Source organism: Pseudophryne corroboree, unplaced genomic scaffold (assembly GCF_028390025.1).
Source record: "Pseudophryne corroboree isolate aPseCor3 unplaced genomic scaffold, aPseCor3.hap2 scaffold_1291, whole genome shotgun sequence".
In the NCBI taxonomy this organism is placed as follows: domain Eukaryota; kingdom Metazoa; phylum Chordata; class Amphibia; order Anura; family Myobatrachidae; genus Pseudophryne; species Pseudophryne corroboree.
In genome coordinates, this window is record NW_026967917.1 from 6,938 (window position 1) to 34,701 (window position 27,764).

At 41.7% G+C, this 27,764-nt stretch overlaps 22 non-coding genes and 1 pseudogene across 22 annotated transcripts; 2 read left to right on the forward strand and 21 right to left on the reverse strand.

The window, feature by feature from the left end:
* Window positions 1-1,615: 1,615 nt before the first annotated feature.
* Window positions 1,616-1,778, reverse strand: LOC134994256 (U1 spliceosomal RNA). Its single transcript, XR_010197424.1, has one exon. It is a non-coding gene; the product is annotated as a U1 spliceosomal RNA (small nuclear RNA).
* Window positions 1,779-1,930: 152 nt separating this feature from the next.
* On the reverse strand, window positions 1,931-2,094 carry LOC134994227 (U1 spliceosomal RNA). The gene has a single exon (XR_010197396.1). It is a non-coding gene; the product is annotated as a U1 spliceosomal RNA (small nuclear RNA).
* A 671-nt stretch (window positions 2,095-2,765) lies between these two features.
* On the reverse strand, window positions 2,766-2,928 carry LOC134994244 (U1 spliceosomal RNA). The gene has a single exon (XR_010197412.1). It is a non-coding gene; the product is annotated as a U1 spliceosomal RNA (small nuclear RNA).
* Window positions 2,929-3,080: 152 nt separating this feature from the next.
* LOC134994228 (U1 spliceosomal RNA) lies at window positions 3,081-3,244 on the reverse strand. Its single transcript, XR_010197397.1, has one exon. It is a non-coding gene; the product is annotated as a U1 spliceosomal RNA (small nuclear RNA).
* A 671-nt stretch (window positions 3,245-3,915) lies between these two features.
* Window positions 3,916-4,078, reverse strand: LOC134994252 (U1 spliceosomal RNA). The gene has a single exon (XR_010197420.1). It is a non-coding gene; the product is annotated as a U1 spliceosomal RNA (small nuclear RNA).
* Window positions 4,079-4,230: 152 nt separating this feature from the next.
* On the reverse strand, window positions 4,231-4,394 carry LOC134994236 (U1 spliceosomal RNA). Its single transcript, XR_010197404.1, has one exon. It is a non-coding gene; the product is annotated as a U1 spliceosomal RNA (small nuclear RNA).
* Window positions 4,395-5,065: 671 nt separating this feature from the next.
* LOC134994258 (U1 spliceosomal RNA) lies at window positions 5,066-5,228 on the reverse strand. The gene has a single exon (XR_010197426.1). It is a non-coding gene; the product is annotated as a U1 spliceosomal RNA (small nuclear RNA).
* Window positions 5,229-5,380: 152 nt separating this feature from the next.
* On the reverse strand, window positions 5,381-5,544 carry LOC134994223 (U1 spliceosomal RNA). Its single transcript, XR_010197392.1, has one exon. It is a non-coding gene; the product is annotated as a U1 spliceosomal RNA (small nuclear RNA).
* Window positions 5,545-6,217: 673 nt separating this feature from the next.
* Window positions 6,218-6,380, reverse strand: LOC134994254 (U1 spliceosomal RNA). The gene has a single exon (XR_010197422.1). It is a non-coding gene; the product is annotated as a U1 spliceosomal RNA (small nuclear RNA).
* Window positions 6,381-6,532: 152 nt separating this feature from the next.
* Window positions 6,533-6,696, reverse strand: LOC134994233 (U1 spliceosomal RNA). Its single transcript, XR_010197402.1, has one exon. It is a non-coding gene; the product is annotated as a U1 spliceosomal RNA (small nuclear RNA).
* Window positions 6,697-7,394: 698 nt separating this feature from the next.
* Window positions 7,395-7,530, reverse strand: LOC134994266 (U1 spliceosomal RNA; annotated as a pseudogene).
* A 152-nt stretch (window positions 7,531-7,682) lies between these two features.
* Window positions 7,683-7,846, reverse strand: LOC134994240 (U1 spliceosomal RNA). The gene has a single exon (XR_010197408.1). It is a non-coding gene; the product is annotated as a U1 spliceosomal RNA (small nuclear RNA).
* Window positions 7,847-8,517: 671 nt separating this feature from the next.
* On the reverse strand, window positions 8,518-8,680 carry LOC134994248 (U1 spliceosomal RNA). Its single transcript, XR_010197416.1, has one exon. It is a non-coding gene; the product is annotated as a U1 spliceosomal RNA (small nuclear RNA).
* Window positions 8,681-8,832: 152 nt separating this feature from the next.
* On the reverse strand, window positions 8,833-8,996 carry LOC134994241 (U1 spliceosomal RNA). Its single transcript, XR_010197409.1, has one exon. It is a non-coding gene; the product is annotated as a U1 spliceosomal RNA (small nuclear RNA).
* A 671-nt stretch (window positions 8,997-9,667) lies between these two features.
* Window positions 9,668-9,830, reverse strand: LOC134994250 (U1 spliceosomal RNA). The gene has a single exon (XR_010197418.1). It is a non-coding gene; the product is annotated as a U1 spliceosomal RNA (small nuclear RNA).
* A 152-nt stretch (window positions 9,831-9,982) lies between these two features.
* LOC134994229 (U1 spliceosomal RNA) lies at window positions 9,983-10,146 on the reverse strand. Its single transcript, XR_010197398.1, has one exon. It is a non-coding gene; the product is annotated as a U1 spliceosomal RNA (small nuclear RNA).
* Window positions 10,147-10,817: 671 nt separating this feature from the next.
* On the reverse strand, window positions 10,818-10,980 carry LOC134994260 (U1 spliceosomal RNA). The gene has a single exon (XR_010197428.1). It is a non-coding gene; the product is annotated as a U1 spliceosomal RNA (small nuclear RNA).
* A 152-nt stretch (window positions 10,981-11,132) lies between these two features.
* LOC134994238 (U1 spliceosomal RNA) lies at window positions 11,133-11,296 on the reverse strand. Its single transcript, XR_010197406.1, has one exon. It is a non-coding gene; the product is annotated as a U1 spliceosomal RNA (small nuclear RNA).
* A 646-nt stretch (window positions 11,297-11,942) lies between these two features.
* Window positions 11,943-12,105, reverse strand: LOC134994264 (U1 spliceosomal RNA). The gene has a single exon (XR_010197430.1). It is a non-coding gene; the product is annotated as a U1 spliceosomal RNA (small nuclear RNA).
* A 152-nt stretch (window positions 12,106-12,257) lies between these two features.
* Window positions 12,258-12,421, reverse strand: LOC134994225 (U1 spliceosomal RNA). Its single transcript, XR_010197394.1, has one exon. It is a non-coding gene; the product is annotated as a U1 spliceosomal RNA (small nuclear RNA).
* A 671-nt stretch (window positions 12,422-13,092) lies between these two features.
* On the reverse strand, window positions 13,093-13,255 carry LOC134994246 (U1 spliceosomal RNA). The gene has a single exon (XR_010197414.1). It is a non-coding gene; the product is annotated as a U1 spliceosomal RNA (small nuclear RNA).
* Window positions 13,256-18,402: 5,147 nt separating this feature from the next.
* TRNAN-AUU (transfer RNA asparagine (anticodon AUU)) lies at window positions 18,403-18,476 on the forward strand. The gene has a single exon. It is a non-coding gene; the product is annotated as a tRNA-Asn (tRNA).
* An 8,101-nt stretch (window positions 18,477-26,577) lies between these two features.
* TRNAN-AUU (transfer RNA asparagine (anticodon AUU)) lies at window positions 26,578-26,651 on the forward strand. Its single transcript has one exon. It is a non-coding gene; the product is annotated as a tRNA-Asn (tRNA).
* Window positions 26,652-27,764: the final 1,113 nt, after the last annotated feature.

Here is a 27,764-nt window from a genome sequence, read left to right on the forward strand (position 1 = left end):
TTACATCCCTGGGTGGGATTGAACCACCTACCTTTTGGTTAATAGCCGAACACACTAACCGATTGCGCCACAGAGACACTTTGCAAAAAGTTCATACTGACAAAGGCTAATAAGCATTCATCTAGAACGTTTCCTAGAAAAACTTTAAAAAGTCAATAATCTGGAGAGTTTTTGTAAGATGTTTCTTCCATCAACCAACGAAGAAACACATTGGTACTTTCCCATGATGAGTGAGTGCTTCAGGATCTCTTGCACTTACATGTGCAGCAGAGTACTGCAATGGAAGCATGCTGGGCCGATAACCCAGAGGTAGGCAGATTGAAACTATCCTCTGCTATATGCATTTTTTTTTAATTAAAGTAATCCAAAATTGGGATTGATATTTTAGCTCTTTTATTTTTACTTAAAGTACAATAACTTTTACCATTTTAATTTGTTTAATAGTATATTGACAGTATTGTTTTCTTTCAAAAATCCACTTAATTTTCTTTACCCTATTATTAAAATGGTAATTGACAAAAACAAACTACATTGTCACCAGAAGAGCAATACAAAATGTACAAGTGATATATTAAAATCATCTTTCCAGCTTGAATTTCAATGATGCATTGGGGCAACGATTTTGTGAGAAACATCTTCACCCTTAAATAATGATTTTCTTAATTCCTTACCTGTGTGCTAATTAGATATCACCTTGTTTTCACATTAAACAGACTTCCACATGAGAAAGCAGCAAGGATGCAGTGGCGTTAATGTTTCCTGGTGTCAACCTGTATTATTTCAGTAGATATTGAAATGACGATGCATCTTGCTGCCTTTCCAATGAAGCAAGTTTAATTTAGTAATAGGTGAAAAACCATCCCTACAAAGGTGTTAATCAGATACTTGGCTTTGTGGACACTTTTCAGAGAACAAATTTGTTAGCATAAAAATAAAGCCAGAAAATGAAGAGCTGTTTAATCACTCAATTGGATTTTTTTGCCAGCATATTTCTTTTTCTCTGCAACCCACTGCTAAATTGTGCTTCCTAGCTGTTTTTTTTATAAAATCACTTAATCAAATCTAACTCTGATTACATCAGAGAAGGCCAGGTACCCTACACCACAAGAGGGGGTTTGAAATTTTGACTTGTCTACTTAAAGATCACCAAAATCTGATAACAAGGTAAATTACGTCCCTGGGTGGGATTGAACCACCAATCTTTTGGATAATAACCGAACACACTAACTGATTGCGCCACAGTGACACTTTGCAAACGTACATTCTGACAAACGCTAATAAGCATTCATCTAGAACGTTTCCTAGAAAAACTTTAAAAAGTCAATAATCTGGAGAGTTTTTGTAAGATGTTTCTTCCATCAATCAACGAAGAACATTCAAGCTGATTTCTTGCAGCAGCTGGGCACTGTAACAGCTCCAGAGCTGCTCTGTAAGGCAACTAAAAGGGTGTGGGCCCTGCAGCACTACCTGTAGTTCGCATTGTGCGTTGGAAGGCACAAAGTAAGCAGACGGGAGAAGTCAGGATAGTGCGCAAGGGCATAGAAGGGAGCGGCTCAAGAAAAGAGAAGTGGAAACAGACAGCAAACTAGGCTGGAGAAAGACCTGAGACAAAGAGATCTGAATTATACGAGAGCCGACCAGGGGAAACACAAATTATGCAGTCGAGTTTCCCACATTTGGGGAAATCGCTGGAGCAGCACACACAGAGTGCAATGGGTGAGCCTTGCCCTGGGAGAAGCACCTTCATGATCATAGTATCTCACCTGGCAGGTAAGTAGGAGTTGGGCAAGAGCTGAGGAGGGTCGCTGCTCGGGCAAACCCCTGTCAAGTGAAGGAGATCCAACTGAGGCAGCACAAGAGAACTCTCGAAAGAAGAACAAGGCTAGAGGAAGATCTGAGACACAGAAATCTGGCTTTTGCCAGAGCTGACCAGAGGAAAGCACAAACACAGTCCCCCACTACCACAAATAATGCAGTCGAGTTTCCCACATTTGGGGAAATCACAGGGGTCAGCATACCCAGAATGCAATGAATGAACCTCACCCTGGGAGAACAATCTTCATGACCATGGTATCTCCTATGCAAAATAAGTATGATTTGGGATAGGGCTGGGGAGGGCCGCTGCTCAGGCACATCTCTGTCAAGTAAAGGAGATTCAACTGAGGCAGCACAAGGGAACTCTCATCTGGGGACAACAACTGCAGGTAGAACACATATTTTCAGATGAACATGGGAGGGCAGAAGGCTGCCTAATACTGAAGCACCCCCAAACAACAAACCAAATGCAACAACTAGTACAAGCATTCCTGGGGGAAGGCCTGCAGCAGATGGATTTGCATATGGTGATGTCATCCAAGCAGTGGGTCAAAGTTGGCTTCAACCCTCATCTGCATATGAAAAGAAAAAAGGGATGTGCAGGGCATGGCATCCTTTTGTGGCGCTTGGATGACCCTTAATTCGCATTAAACATCTCCACCCTCCTTCGGTGTGGGGCTCATGTTGGCTATGCCCCAGCCCCTGAAGCATTCAAGATGATTTCTTGCAGCAGCTGGGCACTGTAACAGCTCCAGAGCTGTTCTGTAAAGCATGTAAAAGGGTGTGGGCCCTGCAGCACTACCTGTAGTATGCATTGTGCGTTGGAAGGCACAAAGTAAGCAGACGGGAGAGGTCAGGATAGTGCGCAAGGGCATAGAAGGGAGCGGCTCAAGAAAAGAGAAGTGGAAACAGACAGCAAACTAGGCTGGAGAAAGACCTGAGACAAAGAGATCTGAATTATACGAGAGCCGACCAGAGGAAACACAAATTATGCAGTCAAGTTTCCCACATTTGGGGAAATCGCAGGAGCAGCACACCCAGAGTGCAATGGGTGAGCCTTTCCCTGGGAGAAGCACCTTCCTGATCATAGTATCTCACCTGGCAGGTAAGTAGGAGTTGGGCTAGAGCTAGGGAGGGTCGCTGCTCGGGCACCCCCCTGTCAAGTGAAGGAGATCCAACTGAGGCAGCTCAAGGGAACTCTCGAAAGAAGAACAAGGCTAGAGGAAGATCTGAGACAAAGAAATCTGACTTTTACCAGAGCTGAGCAGAGGAAAGCACAAACACAGTCCCCCACTACCACAAATAATGCAGTCGAGTTTCCCACATTTGGGGAAATCACAGGGGTCAGCATACCCAGAATGCAATGAATGAACCTCACCCTGGGAGAACAATCTTCATGACCATGGTATCTCCTATGCAAAATAAGTATGATTTGGGATAGGGCTGGGGAGGGCCGCTGCTCAGGCACATCTCTGTCAAGTAAAGGAGATTCAACTGAGGCAGCACAAGGGAACTCTCATCTGGGGACAACAACTGCAGGGAGAACACATATTTTCAGATGAACATGGGAGGGCAGAAGGCTGCCTAATACTGAAGCACCCCCAAACAACAAACCAAATGCAACAACTAGTGCAAGCATTCCTGGGGGAAGGCCTGCAGCAGATTGATTTGCATATGGTAATGCCATCCAAGCAGTGGGTCAAAGTTGGCTTCAACCCTCGTCTGCATATGAAAAGAGAAAAGGGGCGTGCAGGGCATGGCGGCCTTTTGCGGCGCTTGGGTGACCCTTAGTTCGCATTAAACACCCCCACCCTCCTTCGGTGTGGGGATCATGTTGGCAATGCCCCAGCCCCTGAAGCATTCAAGCTGATTTCTTGCAGCAGCTGGGCACTGTAACAGCTCCAGAGCTGCTCTGTGAGGCAAGTAAAAGGGTGTGGGCCCTGCAGCACTACCTGTAGTTTGCATTGTGTGTTGGAAGGCACAAAGTAAGCAGACGGGAGAAGTCAGGATAGTGCGCAAGGGCATAGAAGGGAGCGGCTCAAGAAAAGAGAAGTGGAAACAGACAGCAAACTAGGCTGGAGAGAGACCTGAGACAAAGAGATCTGAATTATACGAGAGCCGACCAGAGGAAACACAAATTATGCAGTCAAGTTTCCCACATTTGGGGAAATCACAGGGGCAGCACACCCAGAGTGCAATGGGTGAGCCTTGCCCTGGGAGAAGCACCTACATGATCATAGTATCTCACCTGGCAGGTAAGTAGGAGTTGGGCTAGAGCTGCGAAGGGTCGCTGCTCGGGTACCCCCCTGTCAAGTGAAGGAGATCCAACTGAGGCAGCACAAGGGAACTCTCGAAAGAGGAACAAGGCTAGAGGAAGATCTGAGACAAAGAAATCTGATTTTTACCAGAGTTGACCAGAAGAAAGCACAAACACAGTCCCCCACTACCACAAATAATGCAGTTGAGTTTCCCACATTTGGGGAAATCACAGGGGTCAGCATACCCAGAATGCAATGAATGAACCTCACCCTGGGAGAACAATCTTCATGACCATGGTATCTCCTATGCAAAATAAGTATGATTTGGGATAGGGCTGGGGAGGGCCGCTGCTCAGGCACATCTCTGTCAAGTAAAGGAGATTCAACTGAGGCAGCACAAGGGAACTCTCATCTGGGGACAACAACTGCAGGGAGAACACATATTTTCAGATGAACATGGGAGGGCAGAAGGCTGCCTAATACTGAAGCACCCCCAAACAACAAACCAAATGCAACAACTAGTGCAAGCATTCCTGGGGGAAGGCCTGCAGCAGATGGATTTGCATATGGTGATGTCATCCAAGCAGTGGGTCAAAGTTGGCTTCAACCCTCGTCTGCATATGAAAAGAAAAAAGGGATGTGCAGGGCATGGCGTCCTTTTGTGGCGCTTGGATGACCCCTAATTCGCATTAAACATCTCCACCCTCCTTCGGTGTGGGGCTCATGTTGGCTATGCCCCAGCCCCTGAAGCATTCAAGATGATTTCTTGCAGCAGCTGGGCACTGTAGCAGCTCCAGAGCTTCTCTGTAAAGCATGTAAAAGGGTGTGGGCCCTGCAGCACTACCTGTAGTATGCATTGTGCGTTGGAAGGCACAAAGTAAGCAGACGGGAGAGGTCAGGATAGTGCGCAAGGGCATAGAAGGGAGCGGCTCAAGAAAAGAGAAGTGGAAACAGACAGCAAACTAGGCTGGAGAAAGACCTGAGACAAAGAGATCTGAATTATATGAGAGCCGACCAGAGGAAACACAAATTATGCAGTCAAGTGTCCCACATTTGGGGAAATCGCAGGAGCAGCACACCCAGAGTGCAATGGGTGAGCCTTGCCCTGGGAGAAGCACCTTCCTGATCATAGTATCTCACCTGGCAGGTAAATAGGAGTTGGGCTAGAGCTGGGGAGGGTCGCTGCTCGTGCACCCCACTGTCAAGTGAAGGAGATCCAACTGAGGCAGCACAAGGGAACTCTCGAAAGAAGAACAAGGCTAGAGGAAGATCTGAGACAAAGAAATCTGACTTTTACCAGAGCTGACCAGAGGAAAGCACAAACACAGTCCCCCACTACCACAAATAATGCAGTTGAGTTTCCCACATTTGGGGAAATCACAGGGGTCAGCATACCCAGAATGCAATGAATGAACCTCACCCTGGGAGAACAATCTTCATGACCATGGTATCTCCTATGCAAAATAAGTATGATGTGGGATAGGGCTGGGGAGGGCCGCTGCTCAGACACATCTCTGTCAAGTAAAGGAGATTCAACTGAGGCAGCACAAGGGAACTCTCATCTGGGGACAACAACTGCAGGGAGAACACATATTTTCAGATGAACATGGGAGGGCAGAAGGCTGCCTAATACTGAAGCACCCCCAAACAACAAACCAAATGCAACAACTAGTGCAAGCAATCCTGGGGGAAGGCCTGCAGCAGATTGATTTGCATATGGTAATGCCATCCAAGCAGTGGGTCAAAGTTGGCTTCAACCCTCGTCTGCATATCAAAAAAGAGAAAAGGGGCGTGCAGGGCATGGCGGCCTTTTGCGGCGCTTGGATGACCCCTAGTTTGCATTAAACACCTCCACCCTCCTTCGGTGTGGGGCTCATGTTGGCTATGCCCCAGCCCCTGAAGCATTCAAGCTGATTTCTTGCAGCAGCTGGGCACTGTAACAGCTCAAGAGCTGCTCTGTAAGGCAAGTAAAAGGGTGTGGGCCCTGCAGCACTACCTGTAGTTTGCATTGTGCATTGGAAGGCACAAAGTAAGCAGACGGGAGAAGTCAGGATAGTGCGCAAGGGCATAGAAGGGAGCGGCTCAAGAAAAGAGAAGTGGAAACAGACAGCAAACTAGGCTGGAGAGAGACCTGAGACAAAGAGATCTGAATTATACGAGAGCCGACCAGGGGAAACACAAATTATGCAGTCAAGTGTCCCACATTTGGGGAAATTGCAGGAGCAGCACACCCAGAGTGCAATGGGTGAGCCTTGCCCTGGGAGTAGCACCTTCATGATCATAGTATCTCACCTGGCAGGTAAGTAGGAGTTGGGCTAGAGCTGGGGAGGGTCGCTGCTCGGGCACCCCCCTGTCAAGTGAAGGAGATCCAACTGAGGCAGCACAAGGGAACTCTTGAAAGAGGAACAAGGCTAGAGGAAGATCTGAGACAAAGAAATCTGACTTTTATCAGAGCTGACCAGAGGAAAGCACAAACACAGTCCCCCTCTACCACAAATAATGCAGTCGAGTTTCCCACATTTGGGGAAATCACAGGGGTCAGCATACCCAGAATGCAATGAATGAACCTCACCCTGGGAGAACAATCTTCATGACCATGGTATCTCCTATGCAAAATAAGTATGATTTGGGATAGGGCTGGGGAGGGCCGCTGCTCAGGCACATCTCTGTCAAGTAAAGGAGATTCAACTGAGGCAGCACAAGGGAACTCTCATCTGGGGACAACAACTGCAGGGAGAACACATATTTTCAGATGAACATGGGAGGGCAGAAGGCTGCCTAATACTGAAGCACCCCCAAACAACAAACCAAATGCAACAACTAGTACAAGCATTCCTGGGGGAAGGCCTGCAGCAGATGGATTTGTATAGGGTGATGTCATCCAAGCAGTGGGTCAAAGTTGGCTTCAACCCTCATCTGCATATGAAAAGAGAAAAGGGGCGTGCAGGGCATGGCGGCCTTTTGCGGCGCTTGGATGACCCCTAGTTCGCATTAAACACCTCCACCCTCATTCGGTGTGGGGCTCATGTTGGCTATGCCCCAGCCCCTGAAGCATTCAAGCTGATTTCTTGCAGCAGCTGGGCACTGTAACAGCTCCAGAGCTGCTCTGTAAGGCAAGTAAAAGGGTGTGGGCCCTGCAGCACTACCTGTAGTTCGCATTGTGCGTTGGAAGGCACAAAGTAAGCAGACGGGAGAAGTCAGGATAGTGCGCAAGGGCATAGAAGGGAGCGGCTCAAGAAAAGAGAAGTGGAAACAGACAGCAAACTAGGCTGGAGAGAGACCTGAGACAAAGAGATCTGAATTATATGAGAGCCGACCAAGGGAAACACAAATTATGCAGTCAAGTTTCCCACATTTGGGGAAATCAAAGGGGCAGCACACCCAGAGTGCAATAGGTGAGCCTTGCCCTGGGAGAAGCACCTACATGATCATAGTATCTCACCTGGCAGGTAAGTAGGAGTTGAGCTAGAGCTGGGGAGGGTCGCTGCTCGGGCACCCCCCTGTCAAGTGAAGGAGATCCAACTGAGGCAGCACAAGGGAACTCTCGAAAGAAGAACAAGGCTAGAGGAAGATCTGAGACAAAGAAATCTGACTTTTGCCAGAGCTGACCAGAGGAAAGCACAAACACAGTCCCCCTCTACCACAAATAATGCAGTCGAGTTTCCCACATTTGGGGAAATCACAGGGGTCATCATACCCAGAATGCAATGAATGAACCTCACCCTGGGAGAACAATCTTCATGACCATGATATCTCCTATGCAAAATAAGTATGATTTGGGATAGGGCTGGGGAGGGCCGCTGCTCAGGCACATCTCTGTCAAGTAAAGGCGATTCAACTGAGGCAGCACAAGGGAACTCTCATCTGGGGACAACAACTGCAGGGAGAACACATATTTTCAGATGAACATGGGAGGGCAGAAGGCTGCCTAATACTGAAGCACCCCCAAACAACAAACCAAATGCAACAACTAGTACAAGCATTCCTGGGGGAAGGCCTGCAGCAGATGGATTTGCATATGGTGATGTCATCCAAGCAGTGGGTCAAAGTTGGCTTCAACCCTCGTCTGCATATGAAAAGAAAAAAGGGATGTGCAGGGCATGGCGGCCTTTTGCGGCGCTTGCATGACCCCTAATTCGCATTAAACACCTCCACCCTCCTTCGGTGTGGGGCTCATGTTGGCTATGCCCCAGTACCTGAAGCATTCAAGCTGATTTCTTGCAGCAGCTGGGCACTGTAACAGCTCCAGAGCTGCTCTGTAAGGCATCTAAAAGGGTGTGGGCCCTGCAGCACTACCTGTAGTTCGCATTGTGCGTTGGAAGGCACAAAGTAAGCAGACGGGAGAAGTCAGGATAGTGCGCAAGGGCATAGAAGGGAGCGGTTCAAGAAAAGAGAAGTGGAAACAGACAGCAAACTAGGCTGGAGAGAGACCTGAGACAAAGAGATCTGAATTATACGAGAGCCGACCAGAGGAAACACAAATTATGCAGTCAAGTGTCCCACATTTGGGGAAATCGCAGGAGCAGCACACCCAGAGTGCAATGGGTGAGCCTTGCCCTGGGAGAAGCACCTTCCTGATCATAGTATCTCACCTGGCAGGTAAGTAGGAGTTGAGCTAGAGCTGGGGAGGGTCGCTGCTCGGGCACCCCCCTGTCAAGTGAAGGAGATCCAACTGAGGCAGCACAAGGGAACTCTCGAAAGAAGAACAAGGCTAGAGGAAGATCTGAGACAAAGAAATCTGACTTTTACCAGAGCTGACCAGAGGAAAGCACAAACACAGTCCCCCTCTACCACAAATAATGCAGTCGAGTTTCCCACATTTGGGGAAATCACAGGGGTCATCATACCCAGAATGCAATGAATGAACCTCACCCTGGGAGAACAATCTTCATGACCATGATATCTCCTATGCAAAATAAGTATGATTTGGGATAGGGCTGGGGAGGGCCGCTGCTCAGGCACATCTCTGTCAAGTAAAGGCGATTCAACTGAGGCAGCACAAGGGAACTCTCATCTGGGGACAACAACTGCAGGGAGAACACATATTTTCAGATGAACATGGGAGGGCAGAAGGCTGCCTAATACTGAAGCACCCCCAAACAACAAACCAAATGCAACAACTAGTACAAGCATTCCTGGGGGAAGGCCTGCAGCAGATGGATTTGCATATGGTGATGTCATCCAAGCAGTGGGTCAAAGTTGGCTTCAACCCTCGTCTGCATATGAAAAGAAAAAAGGGATGTGCAGGGCATGGCGTCCTTTTGTGGCGCTTGGATGACCCTTAATTCGCATTAAACATCTCCACCCTCCATCGGTGTGGGGCTCATGTTGGCTATGCCCCAGCCTCTGAAGCATTCAAGATGATTTCTTGCAGCAGCTGGGCACTGTAACAGCTCCAGAGCTGTTCTGTAAAGCATGTAAAAGGGTGTAGGCCCTGCAGCACTACCTGTAGTATGCATTGTGCGTTGGAAGGCACAAAGTAAGCAGACGGGAGAGGTCAGGATAGTGCGCAAGGGCATAGAAGGGAGCGGCTCAAGAAAAGAGAAGTGGAAACAGACAGCAAACTAGGCTGGAGAAAGACCTGAGACAAAGAGATCTGAATTATACGAGAGCCGACCAGAGGAAACACAAATTATGCAGTCAAGTTTCCCACATTTGGGGAAATCGCAGGAGCAGCACACCCAGAGTGCAATGGGTGAGCCTTGCCCTGGGAGAAGCACCTACATGATCATAGTATCTCACCTGGCAGGTAAGTAGGAGTTGGGCTAGAGCTGGGGAGGGTCGCTGCTCGGGCACCCCCCTGTCAAGTGAAGGAGATCCAACTGAGGCAGCACAAGGGAACTCTCGAAAGAAGAACAAGGCTAGAGGAAGATCTGAGACAAAGAAATCTGACTTTTACCAGAGCTGAGCAGAGGAAAGCACAAACACAGTCCCCCACTACCACAAATAATGCAGTCGAGTTTCCCACATTTGGGGAAATCACAGGGGTCAGCATACCCAGAATGCAATGAATGAACCTCACCCTGGGAGAACAATCTTCATGACCATGGTATCTCCTATGCAAAATAAGTATGATTTGGGATAGGGCTGGGGAGGGCCGCTGCTCAGGCACATCTCTGTCAAGTAAAGGAGATTCAACTCAGGCAGCACAAGGGAACTCTCATCTGGGGACAACAACTGCAGGGAGAACACATATTTTCAGATGAACATGGGAGGGCAGAAGGCTGCCTAATACTGAAGCACCCCCAAACAACAAACCAAATGCAACAACTAGTGCAAGCATTCCTGGGGGAAGGCCTGCAGCAGATTGATTTGCATATGGTAATGCCATCCAAGCAGTGGGTCAAAGTTGGCTTCAACCCTCGTCTGCATATGAAAAGAGAAAAGGGGCGTGCAGGGCATGGCGGCCTTTTGCGGCGCTTGGGTGACCCTTAGTTCGCATTAAACACCCCCACCCTCCTTCGGTGTGGGGCTCATGTTGGCAATGCCCCAGCCCCTGAAGCATTCAAGCTGATTTCTTGCAGCAGCTGGGTACTGTAACAGCTCCAGAGCTGCTCTGTAAGGCAAGTAAAAGGGTGTGGGCCCTGCAGCACTACCTGTAGTTTGCATTGTGTGTTGGAAGGCACAAAGTAAGCAGACGGGAGAAGTCAGGATAGTGCGCAAGGGCATAGAAGGGAGCGGCTCAAGAAAAGAGAAGTGGAAACAGACAGCAAACTAGGCTGGAGAGAGACCTGAGACAAAGAGATCTGAATTATACGAGAGACGACCAGGGGAAACACAAATTATGCAGTCAAGTTTCCCACATTTGGGGAAATCACAGGGGCAGCACACCCAGAGTGCAATGGGTGAGCCTTGCCCTGGGAGAAGCACCTACATGATCATAGTATCTCACCTGGCAGGTAAGTAGGAGTTGGGCTAGAGCTGGGGAGGGTCGCTGCTCGGGTACCCCCCTGTCAAGTGAAGGAGATCCAACTGAGGCAGCACAAGGGAACTCTCGAAAGAGGAACAAGGCTAGAGGAAGATCTGAGACAAAGAAATCTGATTTTTACCAGAGTTGACCAGAAGAAAGCACAAACACAGTCCCCCACTACCACAAATAATGCAGTCGAGTTTCCCACATTTGGGGAAATCACAGGGGTCAGCATACCCAGAATGCAATGAATGAACCTCACCCTGGGAGAACAATCTTCATGACCATGGTATCTCCTATGCAAAATAAGTATGATTTGGGATAGGGCTGGGGAGGGCCGCTGCTCAGGCACATCTCTGTCAAGTAAAGGAGAGTCAACTGAGGCAGCACAAGGGAACTCTCATCTGGGGACAACAACTGCAGGGAGAACACATATTTTCAGATGAACATGGGAGGGCAGAAGGCTGCCTAATACTGAAGCACCCCCAAACAACAAACCAAATGCAACAACTAGTGCAAGTATTCCTGGGGGAAGGCCTGCAGCAGATGGATTTGTATATGGTGATGTCATCCAAGCAGTGGGTCAAAGTTGGCTTCAACCCTCGTCTGCATATGAAAAGAAAAAAGGGATGTGCAGGGCATGGTGTCCTTTTGTGGCGCTTGGATGACCCCTCCTTCGGTGTGGGGCTCATGTTGGCTATGCCCCAGCCCCTGAAGCATTCAAGATGATTTCTTGCAGCAGCTGGGAACTGTAACAGCTCCAGAGTTGCTCTGTAAAGCATGTAAAAGGGTGTGGGCCCTGCAGCACTACCTGTAGTATGCATTGTGCGTTGGAAGGCACAAAGTAAGCAGACGGGAGAGGTCAGGATAGTGCGCAACTGCATAGAAGGGAGCGGCTCAAGAAAAGAGAAGTGGAAACAGACAGCAAACTAGGCTGGAGAAAGACCTGAGACAAAGAGATCTGAATTATATGAGAGACGACCAGAGGAAACACAAATTATGCAGTCAAGTGTCCCACATTTGGGGAAATCGCAGGAGCAGCACACCCAGAGTGCAATGGGTGAACCTTGCCCTGGGAGAAGCACCTTCCTGATCATAGTATCTCACCTGGCAGGTAAATAGGAGTTGGGCTAGAGCTGGGGAGGGTCGCTGCTCGTGCACCCCCCTGTCAAGTGAAGGAGATCCAACTGAGGCAGCACAAGGGAACTCTCGAAAGAAGAACAAGGTTAGAGGAAGATCTGAGACAAAGAAATCTGACTTTTACCAGAGCTGACCAGAGGAAAGCACAAACACAGTCCCCCACTACCACAAATAATGCAGTCGAGTTTCCCACATTTGGGGAAATCACAGGGGTCAGCATACCCAGAATGCAATGAATGAACCTCACCCTGGGAGAACAATCTTCATGACCATAGTATCTCCTATGCAAAATAAGTATGATTTGAGATAGGGCTGGGGAGGGCCGCTGCTCAGGCACATCTCTGTCAAGTAAAGGAGATTCAACTGAGGCAGCACAAGGGAACTCTCATCTGGGGACAACAACTGCAGGGAGAACACATATTTTCAGATGAACATGGGAGGGCAGAAGGCTGCCTAATACTGAAGCACCCCCAAACAACAAACCAAATGCAACAACTAGTACAAGCATTCCTGGGGGAAGGCCTGCAGCAGATTGATTTGCATATGGTAATGCCATCCAAGCAGTGGGTCAAAGTTGGCTTCAACCCTCGTCTGCATATGAAAAGAGAAAAGGGGCGTGCAGGGCATGGCGGCCTTTTGCGGCGCTTGGATGACCCCTAGTTCGCATTAAACACCTCCACCCTCCTTCGGTGTGGGGCTCATGTTGGCTATGCCCCAGCCCCTGAAGCATTCAAGCTGATTTCTTGCAGCAGCTGGGCACTGTAACAGCCCCAGAGCTGCTCTGTAAGGCAAGTAAAAGGGTGTGGGCCCTGCAGTACTACCTGTAGTTTGCATTGTGCATTGGAAAGCACAAAGTAAGCAGACGGGAGAAGTCAGGATAGTGCGCAAGGGCATAGAAGGGAGCGGCTCAAGAAAAGAGAAGTGGAAACAGACAGCAAACTAGGCTGGAGAGAGACCTGAGACAAAGAGATCTGAATTATACGAGAGCCGACCAGGGGAAACACAAATTATGCAGTCAAGTTTCCCACATTTGGGGAAATCGCAGGAGCAGCACACCCAGAGTGCAATGGGTGAGCCTTGCCCTGGGAGAAGCACCTTCATGATCATAGTATCTCACCTGGCAGGTAAGTAGGAGTTGGGCTAGAGCTGGGGAGGGTTGCTGCTCGGGTACCCCCCTGTCAAGTGAAGGAGATCCAACTGAGGCAGCACAAGGGAACTCTCATCTGGGGACAACAACTGCAGGGAGAACACATATTTTCAGATGAACATGGGAGGGCAGAAGGCTGCCTAATACTGAAGCACCCCCAAACAACAAACCAAATGCAACAACTAGTGCAAGCATTCCTGGGGGAAGGCCTGCAGCAGATGGATTTGCATATGGTGATGTCATCACATCAACCCTCGTCTGCATATGAAAAGAGAAAAGGGGCGTGCAGGGCATGGCGGCCTTTTGCGGCGCTTGGATGACCCCTAGTTCGCATTAAACACCTCCACCCTCCTTCGGTGTGGGGCTCATGTTGGCTATGCCCCAGCCGCTTAAGCATTCAAGCTGATTTCTTGCAGCAGCCGGGCACTGTAACAGCTCCAGAGCTGCTCTATAAGGCAAGTAAAAGGGTCTATGTGGCGCAATCAGTTAGTATGTACGGCTATTAACCAAAAGGTTGGTGGTTCAATCCCACCCAGGGACCTAATTGACCTTGTTATCAGATTTTGGTGATCTTTAAGTAGACAAGTCAAATTTCATACCCCCTGTTATGGTGTAGGGTACCTGGCCTTCTCTGATGTAATCAGAGTTAGATTTGATTCAGTGATTTTATAAAAACAAGTAGGAAGCACTATTTAGCAGTGGGTTGCAGAGAAAAAGAAATATGCTGGCAAAAAAATCAAATTGCGTGATTAAACAGCTCTTCATTTTCTGGCTTTATTTTTATGCTAACAAATTTGTTCTCTGAAAAGTGTCCACAAAGCCAAGTCTCTGATTAACACCTTTGTAGGGATGGTTTTTCACCTATTACTAAATTAAACTTGCTTCATTGGAAAGGCAGCAAGATGCATCCTCATTTCAATGTCTACTGAAATAATACAGGTTGACACCAGGAAACATTAACGCCACTGCATCCTTGCTGCTTTCTCATGTGGAAGTCTGTTTAATGTGAAAACAAGGTGATATCTAATTAGCACACAGGTAAGAAATTACGAAAATCTTTATTTAAGGGTGAAGAGGTTTCTCACAAAATTGTTGCCCCAATGCATCATTGAAATTCAAGCTGGAAAGATGATTTTAATATATCACTTGTACATTTTGTATTGCTCTTCTGGTGACAATGTAGTTTTTTTTGTCAATTACCATTTTAATAATAGGGTAAAGAAAATTAAGTGGATTTTTGAAAGAAAAGTATACTGTCAATATACTATTAAAACAAATTAAAATGGTAAAAGTTGTTGTACTTTAAGTAAAAATAAAAGAGCAAAAATATCAATCCCAGTTTTGATTACTTAAATTAACAAAAAAAAATGCATATAGCAAAGGATAGTTTCAATCTGCCTACCTCTGGGTTATGGGTCCAGCATGCTTCCATTGCAGTACTCTGCTGCACATGTAAGTGCAAGAGATCCTGAAGCACTCACTCATCATAGGAAAGTACCAATGTGTTTATTCATTGGTTGATGGAAGAAACATCTTACAAAAACTCTCCAGATTATTGATTTTTTAATGTTTTTCTAGGAAACGTTCTAGATGTATGCTTATTAGCCTTTGTCAGTATGTACTGTTTGCAAAGTGTCTCTGTGGCGCAATCGGTTAGTGTGTTCGGCTATTAACCAAAAGGTTGGTGGTTCAATCCCACCCAGGGACGTAATTGACCTTGTGATCAGATTTTGGTGATATTTAAGTAGACAAGTCAAAATTTCAAACCCCCTCTTATTGTGTAGGGTACCTGGCCTTCTCTGATGTAATCAGAGTTAGATTTGATTCAGTGATTTTATAAAAAACAGCTAGGAAGCACAATTTAGCAGTGGGTTGCAGAGAAAAAAAATATGCTGGCAGAAAAATCCAATTGAGTGATTAAACAGCTCTTCATTTTCTGGCTTTATTTTTATGCTAACAAATTTGTTCTCTGAAAAGTGTCCACAAAGCCAAGTCTCTGATTAACACCTTTGTAAGGATGGTTTTTCACCTATTACTAAATTAAACTTGCTTCATTGGAAAGGCAGCAAGATGCATCCTCATTTCAATGTGTACTGAAATAATACAAGTTGACACCAGGAAACATTAACGCCACTGCATCCTTGCTGCTTTCTCATGTGGAAGTCTGTTTAATGTGAAAACAAGGTGATATCTAATTAGCACACAGGTAAGGAATTAAGAAAATCTTTATTTAAGGGTGAAGATGTTTCTCACAAAATTGTTGACCCAATGCATCATTGAAATTCAAGCTGGAAAGATGAATTTAATATATCACTTGTACATTTTGTATTGCTCTTCTGGTGACAATGTAGTTTGTTTTTGTCAATTACCATTTTAATAATAGGGTAAAGAAAATGAAGTGGATTTTTGAAAGAAAACAATACTGTCAATATACTATTAAAACAAATTAAAATGGTAAACGTTATTGTACTTTAAGTAAAAATAAAAGAGACAAAATATCAATCCCAGTTTTGGATTACTTTAATTAACAAAAAAAAATGCATATAGCAGAGGATAGTTTCAATCTGCCTACCTCTGGTTTATGGGCCCAGCATGCTTCCATTGCAGTACTCTGCTGCACATGTAAGTGCAAGAGATCCTGAAGCACTCACTCATCATGGGAAAGTACCAATGTGTTTCTTCGTTGGTTGATGGAAGAAACATCTTACAAAAACTCTCCCGTTTATTGACTTTTTAAAGTTTTGCTAGGAAACGTTTTAGATGAATGCTTATTAGCCTTTGTCAGTATGGACTTTTGCAAAGTGTCTCTGTGGCGCAATCAGTTAGTATGTACGGCTATTAACCAAAAGGTTGGTGGTTCAATCCCACCCAGGGACCTAATTGACCTTGTTATCAGATTTTGGTGATCTTTAAGTAGACAAGTCAAAATTTCAAACCCCCTGTTATGGTGTAGGGTACTTGGCCTTCTCTGATGGAGTTAGATTTGATTCAGTGATTTTATAAAAACAGCTAGGAAGCACAATTTAGCAGTGGGTTGCAGAGAAAAAAAATATGCTGGCAGAAAAATCCAATTGAGTGATTAAACAGCTCTTTATTTTCTGGCTTTATTTTTATGCTAACAAAATTGTTCTCTGAAAAGTGTCCACAAAGCCAAGTCTCTGATTAACACCTTTGTAAGGATGGTTTTTCACCTATTACTAAATTAAACTTGCTTCATTGGAAAGGCAGCAAGATGCATCCTCATTTCAATGTGTACTGAAATAATACAGGTTGACACCAGGAAACATTAACGCCACTGCATCCTTGCTGCTTTCTCATGTGGAAGTCTGTTTAATATGAAAACAAGGTGATATCTAATTAGCACACAGGTAAGGAATTAAGAAAATCTTTATTTAAGGGTGAAGATGTTTCTCACAAAATCGTTGCCCCAATGCATCATTGAAATTCAAGCTGGAAAGATGATTTTAATATATCACTTGTACATTTTGTATTGCTCTTCTGGTGACAATGTAGTTTGTTTTTGTCAATTACCATTTTAATAATAGGGTAAAGAAAATGAAGTGGATTTTTGAAAGAAAACAATACTGTCAATATACTATTAAAACAAATTAAAATGGTAAAAGTTATTGTACTTTAAGAAAAAATAAAAGAGCCAAAATATCAATCCCAGTTTTGGATTACTTTAATTAACAAAAAAAAATGCATATAGCAGAGGATAGTTTCAATCTGCCTACCTCTGGGTTATGGGCCCAGCATGCTTCCATTGCAGTACTCTGCTGCACATGTAAGTGCAAGAGATCCTGAAGCACTCACTCATCATGGGAAAGTACCAATGTGTTTCTTCGTTGGTTGATGGAAGAAACATCTTACAAAAACTCTCCAGATTATTGACTTTTTAAAGTTTTTCTAGGAAACGTTTTAGATGAATGCTTATTAGCATTTGTCAGTATGTACTTTTGCAAAGTGTCTCTGTGGCGCAATCAGTTAGCGTGTACGGCTATTAACCAAAAGGTTGGTGGTTCAATCCCACCCAGGGACCTAATTGACCTTGTTATCAGATTTTGGTGATCTTTAAGTAGACAAGTCAAATTTCATACCCCCTGTTATGGTGTAGGGTACCTGGCCTTCTCTGATGTAATCAGAGTTAGATTTGATTCAGTGATTTTATAAAAACATATAGGAAGCACAATTTAGCAGTGGCTTGCAGAGAAAAAGAAATATGCTGGCAAAAAAATCAAATTGCGTGATTAAACAGCTCTTAATTTTCTGGCTTTATTTTTATGCTAACAAATTTGTTCTCTGAAAAGTGTCCACAAAGCCAAGTCTCTGATTAACACCTTTGTAGGGATGGTTTTTCACCTATTACTAAATTAAACTTGCTTCATTGGAAAGGCAGCAAGATGCATCCTCATTTCAATGTCTACTGAAATAATACAGGTTGACACCAGGAAACATTAACGCCACTGCATCCTTGCTGCTTTCTCATGTGGAAGTCTGTTTAATGTGAAAACAAGGTGATATCTAATTAGCACACAGGTAAGAAATTACGAAAATCTTTATTTAAGGGTGAAGATGTTTCTCACAAAATTGTTGCCCCAATGCATCATTGAAATTCAAGCTGGAAAGATGATTTTAATATATCACTTGTACATTTTGTATTGCTCTTCTGGTGACAATGTAGTTTTTTTTGTCAATTACCATTTTAATAATAGGGTAAAGAAAATTAAGTGGATTTTTGAAAGAAAACTATACTGTCAATATACTATTAAAACAAATTAAAATGGTAAAAGTTATTGTACTTTAAGTAAAAATAAAAGAGCAAAAATATCAATCCCAGTTTTGATTACTTAAATTAACAAAAAAAATGCATATAGCAAAGGATAGTTTCAATCTGCCTACCTCTGGGTTATGGGTCCAGCATGCTTCCATTGCAGTACTCTGCTGCACATGTAAGTGCAAGAGATCCTGAAGCACTCACTCATCATGGGAAAGTACCAATGTGTTTATTCGTTGGTTGATGGAAGAAACATCTTACAAAAACTCTCCAGATTATTGATTTTTTAATGTTTTTCTAGGAAACGTTCTAGATGTATGCTTATTAGCCTTTGTCAGTATGTACTTTTTCGCAAAGTGTCTCTGTGGCGCAATCGGTTAGTGTGTTTGGCTATTAACCAAAAGGTTGGTGGTTCAATCCCACCCAGGGACGTAATTAACCTTGTGATCAGATTTTGGTGATATTTAAGTAGACAAGTCAAAATTTCAAACCTCCTCTTATGGTGTAGGGTACATGGCCGTCTCTGATGTAATCAGAGTTAGATTTGATTCAGTGATTTTATAAAAAACAGCTAGGAAGCACAATTTAGCAGTGGGTTGCAGAGAAAAAAAATATGCTGGCAGAAAAATCCAATCGAGTGATTAAACAGCTCTTCATTTTCTGGCTTTATTTTTATGCTAACAAATTTGTTCTCTGAAAAGTGTCCACAAAGCCAAGTCTCTGATTAACACCTTTGTAAGGATGGTTTTTCACCTATTACTAAATTAAACTTGCTTCATTGGAAAGGCAGCAAGATGCATCCTCATTTCAATGTCTACTGAAATAATACAAGTTGACACCAGGAAACATAAACGCCACTGCATCCTTGCTGCTTTCTCATGTGGAAGTCTGTTTAATGTGAAAACAAGGTGATATCTAATTAGCACACAGGTAAGGAATTAAGAAAATCTTTATTTAAGGGTGAAGATGTTTCTCACAAAATTGTTGACCCAATGCATCATTGAAATTCAAGCTGGAAAGATGATTTTAATATATCACTTGTACATTTTGTATTGCTCTTCTGGTGACAATGTAGTTTGTTTTTGTCAATTACCATTTTAATAATAGGGTAAAGAAAATGAAGTGGATTTTTGAAAGAAAACAATACTGTCAATATACTATTAAAACAAATTAAAATGGTAACAGTTATTGTACTTTAAGTAAAAATAAAAGAGACAAAATATCAATCCCAGTTTTGGATTACTTTAATTAACAAAAAAAAAATGCATATAGCAGAGGATAGTTTCAATCTGCCTACCTCTGGGTTATGGGCCCAGCATGCTTCCATTGCAGTACTCTGCTGCACATGTAAGTTCAAGAGATCCTGAAGCACTCACTCATTATGGGAAAGTACCAATGTGTTTCTTCGTTGGTTGATGGAAGAAACATCTTACAAAAACTCTCCAGATTATTGACTTTTTAAAGTTTTTCTAGGAAACGTTTTAGATGAATGCTTATTAGCCTTTGTCAGTATGGACTTTTGCAAAGTGTCTCTGTGGCGCAATCAGTTAGTATGTATGACTATTAACCAAAAGGTTGGTGGTTCAATCCCACCCAGGGACCTAATTGACCTTGTTATCAGATTTTGGTGATCTTTAAGTAGACAAGTCAAAATTTCAAACCCCCTGTTATGGTGTAGGGTACCTGGCCTTCTCTGATGTAATCAGAGTTAGATTTGATTCAGTGATTTTATAAAAACAGCTAGGAAGCACAATTTAGCAGTGGGTTGCAGAGAAAAAAAATATGCTGGCAGAAAAATCCAATTGAGTGATTAAACAGCTCTTTATTTTCTGGCTTTATTTTTATGCTAACAAATTTGTTCTCTGAAAAGTGTCCACAAAGCCAAGTCTCTGATTAACACCTTTGTAAGGATGGTTTTTCACCTATTACTAAATTAAACTTGCTTCATTGGAAAGGCAGCAAGATGCATCCTCATTTCAATGTCTACTGAAATAATACAGGTTGACACCAGGAAACATTAACGCCACTGCATCCTTGCTGCTTTCTCATGTGGAAGTCTGTTTAATGTGAAAACAAGGTGATATCTAATTAGCACACAGGTAAGGAATTAAGAAAATCTTTATTTAAGGGTGAAGATGTTTCTCACAAAATCGTTGCCCCAATGCATCATTGAAATTCAAGCTGGAAAGATGATTTTAATATATCACTTGTACATTTTGTATTGCTCTTCTGGTGACAATGTAGTTTGTTTTTGTCAATTACCATTTTAATAATAGGGTAAAGAAATTTAAGTGGATTTTTGAAAGAAAACAATACTGTCAATATACTATTAAAACAAATTAAAATGGTAAAAGTTATTGTACTTTAAGTAAAAATAAAAGAGCCAAAATATCAATCCCAGTTTTGGATTACTTTAATTAACAAACAAAAAAATGCATATAGCAGAGGATAGTTTCAATCTGCCTACCTCTGGGTTATGGGCCCAGCATGCTTCCATTGCTGTACTCTGCTGCACATGTAAGTGCAAGAGATCCTGAAGCACTCACTCATCATGGGAAAGTACCAATGTGTTTCTTCGTTGGTTGATGGAAGAAACATCTTACAAAAACTCTCCAGATTATTGACTTTTTAAAGTTTTTCTAGGAAACGTTTTAGATGAATGCTTATTAGCCTTTGTCAGTATGAACTTTTGCAAAGTGTCTCTGTGGTGCAATCAGTTAGTATGTATGGCTATTAACCAAAAGGTTGGTGGTTTAATCCCACCCAGGGACCTAATTGACCTTGTTATCAGATTTTGGTGATCTTTAAGTAGACAAGTCAAATTTCATACCCCCTGTTATGGTGTAGGGTACCTGGCCTTCTCTGATGTAATCAGAGTTAGATTTGATTCAGTGATTTTATAAAAACATCTAGGAAGCACAATTTAGCAGTGGGTTGCAGAGAAAAAGAAATATGCTGGCAAAAAAATCAAATTGCGTGATTAAACAGCTCTTCATTTTCTGGCATTGTTTTTATGCTAACAAATTTGTTCTCTGAAAAGTGTCCACAAAGCCAAGTCTCTGATTAACACCTTTGTAGGGATGGTTTTTCACCTATTACTAAATTAAACTTGCTTCATTGGAAAGGCAGCAAGATGCATCCTCATTTCAATGTCTACTGAAATAATACAGGTTGACACCAGGAAACATTAACGCCACTGCATCCTTGCTGCTTTCTCATGTGGAAGTCTGTTTAATGTGAAAACAAGGTGATATCTAATTAGCACACAGGTAAGGAATTAAGAAAATCTTTATTTAAGGGTGAAGATGTTTCTCACAAAATCGTTGACCCAATGCATCATTGAAATTCAAGCTGGAAAGATGATTTTAATATATCACTTGTACATTTTGTATTGCTCTTCTGGTGACAATGTAGTTTGTTTTTGTCAATTACCATTTTAATAATAGGGTAAAGAAAATGAAGTGGATTTTTGAAAGAAAACAATACTGTCAATATACTATTAAAACAAATTAAAATGGTAAAAGTTATTGTACTTTAAGTAAAAATAAAAGAGACAAAATATCAATCCCAGTTTTGGATTACTTTAATTAACAAAAAAAAAATGCATATAGCAGAGGATAGTTTCAATCTGCCTACCTCTGGGTTATGGGCCCAGCATGCTTCCATTGCAGTACTCTGCTGCACATGTAAGTGCAAGAGATCCTGAAGCACTCACTCATCATGGGAAAGTACCAATGTGTTTCTTCGTTGGTTGATGGAAGAAACATCTTTCAAAAACTCTCCAGATTATTGACTTTTTAAAGTTTTTCTAGGAAACGTTTTAGATGAATGCTTATTAGCCTTTGTCAGTATGGACTTTTGCAAAGTGTCTCTGTGGCGCAATCAGTTAGTATGTATGGCTATTAACCAAAAGGTTGGTGGTTCAATCCCACCCAGGGACCTAATTGACCTTGTTATCAGATTTTGGTGATCTTTAAGTAGACAAGTCAAAATTTCAAACCTCCTGTTATGGTGTAGGGTACCTGGCCGTCTCTGATGTAATCAGAGTTAGATTTGATTCAGTGATTTTATAAAAACAGCTAGGAAGCACAATTTAGCAGTGGGTTGCAGAGAAAAAAAATATGCTGGCAGAAAAATCCAATTGAGTGATCAAACAGCTCTTTATTTTCTGGCTTTATTTTTATGCTAACAAATTTGTTCTCTGAAAAGTGTCCACAAAGCCAAGTCTCTGATTAACACCTTTGTAAGGATGGTTTTTCACCTATTACTAAATTAAACTTGCTTCATTGGAAAGGCAGCAAGATGCATCCTCATTTCAATGTCTACTGAAATAATACAGGTTGACACCAGGAAACATTAACGCCACTGCATCCTTGCTGCTTTCTCATGTGGAAGTCTGTTTAATGTGAAAACAAGGTGATATCTATTTAGCACACAGGTAAGGAATTAAGAAAATCTTTATTTAAGGGTGAAGATGTTTCTCACAAAATCGTTGCCCCAATGCATCATTGAAATTCAAGCTGGAAAGATGATTTTAATATATCACTTGTACATTTTGTATTGCTCTTCTGGTGACAATGTAGTTTGTTTTTGTCAATTACCATTTTAATAATAGGGTAAAGAAAATTAAGTGGATTTTTGAAAGAAAACAATACTGTCAATATACTATTAAAACAAATTAAAATGGTAAAAGTTATTGTACTTTAAGTAAAAATAAAAGAGCCAAAATATCAATCCCAGTTTTGGATTACTTTAATTAACAAACAAAAAAATGCATATAGCAGAGGATAGTTTCAATCTGCCTACCTCTGGGTTATGGGCCCAGCATGCTTCCATTGCTGTACTCTGCTGCACATGTAAGTGCAAGAGATCCTGAAGCACTCACTCATCATGGGAAAGTACCAATGTGTTTCTTCGTTGGTTGATAGAAGAAACATCTTACAAAAACTCTCCAGATTATTGATTTTTTAAGTTTTTCTAGGAAACGTTTTAGATGAATGCTTATTAGCCTTTGTCAGTATGAACTTTTGCAAAGTGTCTCTGTGGCGCAATCAGTTAGTATGTACGGCTATTAACCAAAAGGTTGGTGGTTCAATCCCACCCAGGGACCAAATTGACCTTGTTATCAGATTTTGGTGATCTTTAAGTAGACAAGTCAAATTTCATACCCCCTGTTATGGTGTAGGGTACCTGGCCTTCTCTGATGTAATTAGATTTGATTCAGTGATTTTATAAAAACATCTAGGAAGCACAATTTAGCAGTGGGTTGCAGAGAAAAAGAAATATGCTGGCAAAAAAATCAAATTGCGTGATTAAACAGCTCTTCATTTTCTGGCTTTATTTTTATGCTAACAAATTTGTTCTCTGAAAAGTGTCCACAAAGCCAAGTCTCTGATTAACACCTTTGTAGGGATGGTTTTTCACCTATTACTAAATTAAACTTGCTTCATTGGAAAGGCAGCAAGATGCATCCTCTTTTCAATGTCTACTGAAATAATACAGGTTGACACCAGGAAACATTAACGCCACTGCATCCTTGCTGCTTTCTCATGTGGAAGTCTGTTTAATGTGAAAACAAGGTGATATCTAATTAGCACACAGGTAAGGAATTAAGAAAATCTTTATTTAAGGGTGAAGATGTTTCTCACAAAATTGTTGCCCCAATGCATCATTGAAATTCAAGCTGGAAAGATGATTTTAATATATCACTTGTACATTTTGTATTGCTCTTCTGGTGACAATGTAGTTTTTTTTGTGAATTACCATTTTAATAATAGGGTAAAGAAAATTAAGTGGATTTTTGAAAGAAAACTATACTGTCAATATACTATTAAAACAAATTAAAATGGTAAAAGTTATTGTACTTTAAGTAAAAATAAAAGAGCAAAAATATCAATCCCAGTTTTGATTACTTAAATTAACAAAAAAAATGCATATAGCAAAGGATAGTTTCAATCTGCCTACCTCTGGGTTAAGGGTCCAGCATGCTTCCATTGCAGTACTCTGCTGCACATGTAAGTGCAAGAGATCCTGAAGCACTCACTCATCATGGGAAAATACCAATGTGTTTATTCATTGGTTGATGGAAGAAACATCTTACAAAAACTCTCCAGATTATTGATTTTTTAATGTTTTTCTAGGAAACGTTCTAGATGTATGCTTATTAGCCTTTGTCAGTATGTACTGTTTGCAAAGTGTCTCGGTGGCGCAATCGGTTAGTGTGTTCAGCTATTAACCAAAAGTTTGGTGGTTCAATCCCACCCAGGGACGTAATTGACCTTGTGATCAGATTTTGGTGATCTTTAAGTAGACAAGTCAAATTTCATACCCCCTGTTATGGTGTAGGGTACCTGGCCTTCTCTGATGTAATCAGAGTTAGATATGATTCAGTGATTTTATAAAAACATCTAGGAAGCACAATTTAGCAGTGGGTTGCAGAGAAAAAGAAATATGCTGGCAAAAAAACCAAATTGCGTGATTAAACAGCTCTTCATTTTCTAGCTTTATTTTTATGCTAACAAATTTGTTCTCTGAAAAGTGTCCACAAAGCCAAGTCTCTGATTAACACCTTTGTAGGGATGGTTTTTCACCTATTACTAAATTAAACTTGCTTCATTGGAAAGGCAGCAAGATGCATCCTCATTTCAATGTCTACTGAAATAATACAGGTTGACACCAGGAAACATTAACGCCACTGCATCCTTGCTGCTTTCTCATGTGGAAGTCTGTTTAATGTGAAAACAAGGTGATATCTAATTAGCACACAGGTAAGGAATTAAGAAAATCTTTATTTAAGGGTGAAGATGTTTCTCACAAAATCGTTGCCCCAATGCATCATTGAAATTCAAGCTGGAAAGATGATTTTAATATATCACTTGTACATTTTGTATTGCTCTTCTGGTGACAATGTAGTTTGTTTTTGTCAATTACCATTTTAATAATAGGGTAAAGAAAATTAAGTGGATTTTTGAAAGAAAACAATACTGTCAATATACTATTAAAACAAATTAAAATGGTAAAAGTTATTGTACTTTAAGTAAAAATAAAAGAGCCAAAATATCAATCCCAGTTTTGGATTACTTTAATTAACAAACAAAAAAATGCATATAGCAGAGGATAGTTTCAATCTGCCTACCTCTGGGTTATGGGCCCAGCATGCTTCCATTGCTGTACTCTTCTGCACATGTAAGTGCAAGAGATCCTGAAGCACTCACTCATCATGGGAAAGTACCAATGTGTTTCTTCGTTGGTTGATAGAAGAAACATCTTACAAAAACTCTCCAGATTATTGATTTTTTTAAGTTTTTCTAGGAAACGTTTTAGATGAATGCTTATTAGCATTTGTCAGTATGTACTTTTGCAAAGTGTCTCTGTGGCGCAATCAGTTAGCGTGTACGGCTATTAACCAAAAGGTTGGTGGTTCAATCCCACCCAGGGACGTAATTGACCTTGTTATCAGATTTTGGTGATCTTTAAGTAGACAAGTCAAATTTCATACCCCCTGTTATGGTGTAGGGTACCTGGCCTTCTCTGATGTAATCAGAGTTAGATTTGAATCAGTGATTTTATAAAAACATCTAGGAAGCACAATTTAGCAGTGGGTTGCAGAGAAAAAGAAATATGCTGGCAAAAAAATCAAATTGCGTGATTAAACAGCTCTTCATTTTCTGGCTTTATTTTTATGCTAACAAATTTGTTCTCTGAAAAGTGTCCACAAAGCCAAGTCTCTGATTAACACCTTTGTAGGGATGGTTTTTCACCTATTACTAAATTAAACTTGCTTCATTGGAAAGGCAGCAAGATGTATCCTCATTTCAATGTCTACTGAAATAATACAGGTTGACACCAGGAAACATTAACGCCACTGCATCCTTGCTGCTTTCTCATGTGGAAGTCTGTTTAATGTGAAAACAAGGTGATATCTAATTAGCACACAGGTAAGGAATTAAGAAAATCTTTATTTAAGGGTGAAGATGTTTCTCACAAAATTGTTGACCCAATGCATCATTGAAATTCAAGCTGGAAAGATGATTTTAATATATCACTTGTACATTTTGTATTGCTCTTCTGGTGACAATGTAGTTTGTTTTTGTCAATTACCATTTTAATAATAGGGTAAAGAAAATGAAGTGGATTTTTGAAAGAAAACAATACTGTCAATATACTATTAAAACAAATTAAAATGGTAAAAGTTATTGTACTTTAAGTAAAAATAAAAGAGACACAATATCAATCCCAGTTTTGGATTACTTTAATTAACAAAAAAAATGCATATAGCAGAGGATAGTTTCAATCTGCCTACCTCTGGGTTATGGGCCCAGCATGCTTCCATTGCAGTACTCTGCTGCACATGTAAGTGCAAGAGATCCTGAAGCACTCACTCATCATGGGAAAGTACCAATGTGTTTCTTCGTTGGTTGATGGAAGAAACATCTTACAAAAACTCTCCAGATTATTGACTTTTTAAAGTTTTTCTAGGAAACGTTTTAGATGAATGCTTATTAGCCTTTGTCAGTATGGACTTTTGCAAAGTGTCTCTGTGGCGCAATCGGTTAGTGTGTTTGGCTATTAACCAAAAGGTTGGTGGTTCAATCCCACCCAGGGATGTAATTAACCTTGTGATCAGATTTTGGTGATATTTAAGGAGACAAGTCAAAATTTCAAACCTCCTCTTATGGTGTAGGGTACATGGCCTTCTCTGATGTAATCAGAGTTAGATTTGATTCAGTGATTTTATAAAAAACAGCTAGGAAGCACAATTTAGCAGTGGGTTGCAGAGAAATAAAATATGCTGGCAGAAAAATCCAATCGAGTGATTAAACAGCTCTTCATTTTCTGGCTTTATTTTTATGCTAACAAATTTGTTCTCTGAAAAGTGTCCACAAAGCCAAGTCTCTGATTAACACCTTTGTAAGGATTGTTTTTCACCTATTACTAAATTAAACTTGATTCATTGGAAAGGCAGCAAGATGCATCCTCATTTCAATGTGTACTGAAATAATACAAGTTGACACCAGGAAACATTAACGCCACTGCATCCTTGCTGCTTTCTCATGTGGAAGTCTGTTTAATGTGAAAACAAGGTGATATCTAATTAGCACACAGGTAAGGAATTAAGAAAATCTTTATTTAAGGGTGAAGATGTTTCTCACAAAATTGTTGACCCAATGCAACATTGAAATTCAAGCTGGAAAGATGATTTTAATATATCACTTGTACATTTTGTATTGCTCTTCTGGTGACAATGTAGTTTGTTTTTGTCAATTACCATTTTAATAATAGGGTAAAGAAAATGAAGTGGATTTTTGAAAGAAAACAATACTGTCAATATACTATTAAAACAAATTAAAATGGTAAACGTTATTGTACTTTAAGTAAAAATAAAAGAGACAAAATATCAATCCCAGTTTTGGATTACTTTAACAAAAAAAAATGCATATAGCAGAGGATAGTTTCAATCTGCCTACCTCTCGGTTATGAGCCCAGCATGCTTCCATTGCAGTACTCTGCTGCACATGTAAGTTCAAGAGATCCTGAAGCACTCACTCATCATGGGAAAGTACCAATGTGTTTCTTCGTTGGTTGATGGAAGAAACATCTTACAAAAACTCTCCAGATTATTGACTTTTTAAAGTTTTTCTAGGAAACGTTTTAGATGAATGCTTATTAGCCTTTGTCAGTATGGACTTTTGCAAAGTGTCTCTGTGGTGCAATCAGTTA